General features: G+C 31.5%; 1 protein-coding gene across 1 annotated transcript in view; it reads right to left on the bottom strand.

Annotated features, from left to right (window-relative positions):
• The window catches only part of LOC124369504 (flotillin-2), a 428,795-nt gene that overhangs the window by 53,538 nt on the left and 370,683 nt on the right, over positions 1-4,574 (bottom strand). The window lies entirely within an intron of this gene.

The following is a 4,574-nucleotide window of genomic DNA, read 5'->3' as shown; positions in this document are numbered from 1 at the left end:
ATCAACATTTCATTGTAATTATATATATATATATATATATATATATATATATATATATATATATATATATATATTTATAGGATTAGATAAAATTTGTGAAAACATATGTATCTTAAGGCATTCATAGTTTATGGAAGTGTGTAATACTTATATATTTAGTGTAAGTGCCATAATTTAAATTACAATAGAGATACCTCATCAAGCCAAAGGAATATATAGTCTATACATGTGTAAGTTTTATATATAAATAAAAGGGAGAACTTTGTAAATTGTATTATATAAAGTTTTGTGTTTTATTATGTCAAACTGACACGTTGTTTTGTGAAAACATTTCATACACTCCTTTCCATTACTATACATTGTCATAAAAGGTTGAACATTTTCACATACATAATACACAATTTAACTTTGATACAGACTATAATTTTGGAACTGATTATTTATTTAATAATGATAAAAACAAGCAATCAATATATATGATATGAATGAGCACTCAACGCGGTTTTTAAGAGTAAATCAGATTTTTGACGGAGGAAACAGATTGGAATGGGGAAAAATATTGTACGGTGAGGGAATTCTATTGTTACCATTTATATCTTGAGTCGTAATAAAGAGACTTTTGGAAATGGAATGAAAACGTGTTTACTACAGTCGCGAAGTTAAGACATAAAAGCCCTTTTTGCCAGTATCCTTTACTTAGCGGCACTGAATTTTTGCGTTTTGATTTGATATATTTCCCAACTTGTTAAATATGTTCCTTGCGAAAAAATGATGCAAACGATAATAAGATCTGAAAATAATTTGGAATATCAAAAATCTTTGTTTTACAAATTTTTTCGTTAAAAAAATCCTGCTATGGAAAGTACATTATAATAATCTTAATTCTGAGGCTTACGGGGCCGTGACCTTACTTATTCTATTCAAACTTCGTAGAAGCATTGTTAACAGAAAAATCTGGAGATATTTCAGTTACTGTTATCTTCAGTCATCATATATAAAACTGAAATCATTTATTGGGATTACTAACTGCTAAACATGTGTTGTAAATTTGTTCAAAATAACAGAGGAGGATCTTTAAAATACAATTTTTAATTGGCCTTTTGGGTGACATTTGATTAGTTGTACCAATAAAAATATATGAGAAAAACGATAGAGTAATATTGTCCAGTACATTATGACGTTCATCTGTACCAAACGGTGTGACATATATTAATGATGACGTTGTTTAACATCATTTTCAGTTTTCACAATATATATGACAAGGTAGTTAACATATTTCACTGCAAATGTTTCATTACAATTCCTACGGCTATTTTCTGCGGTAAAAGAAACTTATTTACAGGTATAACATTTATTTTAAAATCAAGATAGCTAATGAAGAGTAACGTCATTATAAAATGACAAAATATTGCTTTCATAAACATCTTAATATACTACATTTTTATAATCTGCAAGGAAAGTGTAATATTTTAAATTCAATACAGCTTTATTGAATTCAATACAGCTTTATTGAGGTTGCAGTTGATCTTAAAGAGTTAAATGTTATGATCATGAGACTCTGTACTGAATCATCAATAGCTGATTATCAAATAAATGTTACGTTTCATAATCTTTAGAGTGTTGCTTTTATTTATTAAATCGGAAACCTGGTTTATTTCCAGCCTAAGTTTTAAAATAATTGTACTATGTGTCCATAAAATATGGAATATATGAAAACCATTAACAATTATTCATTAGATTTTAGTATACTCGTATGTTCATAAAATAAAAGTTACTTTTATTTTGGACAAGTTTAATATTTCAAATACGGATGATTTTAATTGTTTAAGTTTTAAATTGAATCCAATTATGACAACCGTCATTCAATATCCCAGTTCATTAAAAGTGTATCAATTAAAACTTTCGAACTGTAATAATTTCAATTATAGAGTTGAGTTTTCATGCTTCGTTCCTTCTGAAACATGAAAATCAACGTGTTAGCTAGTACCTATATAACAAATTGAGACCCTTAATGGAAAAAAATATATTTTATTGGCAGATACAAAAAAGTAACTGGTAATTCGAAGTATGTCATATATTCCACACTCTATGAACACGCAGTACGTTAATAAAAAAGAGTAATCTTGTAGAACTTTAAAACTTAAAAATAACTTATATATTACCTGGGTGATTTTGTACGCGAGTAATGTATAATACAGTACAGAGACCGTGTAAGTGACAATGACACGCAGCGCAGGGTGTTTCACACATTTGTTGGCGGTCTTGGGACAGACAGTCTTACAATATGATAGGCTTAGAATAGGCGTAGCCAATAGATAGGTTACTCCTTACAAGTGACCAACAATGAGTTAATGCGAAGAACAGGTAACCAAACACAAAGAACACAGTATCATGAAACATCAAACACACAACACGCGTTAACACTGACTGACGACCGACAATGCGGTGAAAAGAAACAATAAACACACATAGTGTTATCGACAATCCACATACCATCTAGTTCTCTGATGACATAATACAGTTTTGTAATAATTTCAACAATGGTCGTAACAAAGCGATATAGATGTCATTACATCTTTGTTAGTACACTCTACACCTAGTACCGTAAGCTCTTTGTAATAGAATAAAAGACATTTTCGTACGAACATATTCTGTAACTGTACGAGGAATTGGTTCAATATCAAGGCAATTTTAAAATTAGAAGCTCTATAAATTAGTTACTTGGCAGTAAGTTTACGTGGCCTATTGTGTATTGTCGTCAAAGAACACAAAATGCATTGTTTTAGCGTTTACATATCATCATGATAACACTACTGATGACAACACTGTTATTACCATTACTTAACTAGATTACACTATAATTTTGTGTTCTTGATAACACCTGATAAGTAGTTATCAGGTGTTATCATGATGATATGTAAACGCTAAAACAATGCAAGAGTGAAGTTTTCCAAAACGAAATACATTGCATAAGTAATAATTTATTATTCTTTTCCGATAGCAATTAATAACAATAATGGAAGTCGCATCATATTGTATTAATGAGTTTCATCACTTAAATGTCAATGAGAAATAGTGTCTTCCACAAATACATCGTTATCTGGGGGTCTTGACTGGACGCCAATATGACTCAAAGTATCATTAAGATCAGTGCAATTCATGTTTACATCATTAAAACCTTCATTTCACTACAACATTCCTAGTAACACTTGATCTCCAACGGGACCATCGGAATAAACATCATTAGGCGTGAGGTGGGCGTTGATCCCCCCTACAGTCCCTCGCAAGTCAAGGGACCAATCAAGGTACTTCAATTGTACCGAGCATGGAAGTATTTTGCATCCAAGAAGGCCTCGTAGGGAAATCTAATCTTGTATAGATGGCTCCAAGCATCCCCGGGCAAATACATAGAAGCCAACGGGATTGGGAGAAACTCTTATTTTCACACCAAATCGCACCAAAAGGTCTGAATTATGATGGATTTACAAGCATTATTAGTTGGAGAAATACATACCTCCACATCCATCCCGTTTGTTTATATTAAGATACAAACACCTTATACCTTGATTGTTGTTTTATTTGGAAGATTAATATGAATAAGGGTGAGAGAAACATGATAAAATCTGTAAAACTAAATGCACCTGATTAACTGACATTGAATCTTCGAGAGTACTCTAGGTCGAGTTTTCAAATGTTGAAGAATTTTATTAAACCATTGAAAACAACAGAAAAAAAGTTTCGAACTTAATCGTTTATTAACTTTGCATTTAAACAGAGTTATTGGACATTTAAATTTAAAACTGTGAACTCATATGCTTAATGCATCATTTAAACACACAGCTAACGGTTCTATATCTATGCAATATATTCAGGAAGTAAGAGATTGGGTTCGGATCCCGGCGGAGCGAACACTTATAATTCATCAGTTTTTGATTAAATTAGGCGATTACTGCTTATACAAATTTAATAAAATATGCATAAATACGTATATTGCATCAAATATAACTGTTATACGATTAAAATTCATCATTGATGATTCAGAAATAAATCATTGTATTGAAATTGGGGAATTTAATTTTAAGCAATGTCTAGAGATATTAAGTAAATCACCATGTAACTTGGAAGACAAAGTTGTGGGGAACAGGCACGATAAACGAACAAGTTTGCGCCCCTATGTTACAGTAGCTTATAAGGAATCTAATATTGTTTAAACTGCCAAAATATCCAGAAACATATTATGAACAAAATACAAAATCAAAAGCATAAGGATAAAGTTAGTGATCTAAATTCAAGTGTATGGACCTGAGTTGACAGAGAATGGCAAACCGCACTTGAATCCTACGGACAAGGACCGCGGGTATTTGTAATTTCCCAGGTTTTGTCATCATAACTCAGGCTTGCCCGAAATTGTGGAACACAAAGGTAAGGAAATCCTGCATAAACAGATTACCGGTAAAGTGATTATTACTCCTAGGATAGATGGATGCGCGATGGTAAAGGTTAATGAATGGAGTCAGAGTTACATACATCCTTCACGGCCATTATGGACAGGATTCCTCCTTACACAAATACCT

This window comes from Homalodisca vitripennis, chromosome X (assembly GCF_021130785.1).
Source record: "Homalodisca vitripennis isolate AUS2020 chromosome X, UT_GWSS_2.1, whole genome shotgun sequence".
NCBI classification, from domain to species: Eukaryota; Metazoa; Arthropoda; class Insecta; order Hemiptera; family Cicadellidae; genus Homalodisca; species Homalodisca vitripennis.
The sequence above is the reverse complement of the archived record's forward strand: the minus strand, read 5'-3'. Positions and strand labels throughout refer to the sequence as shown.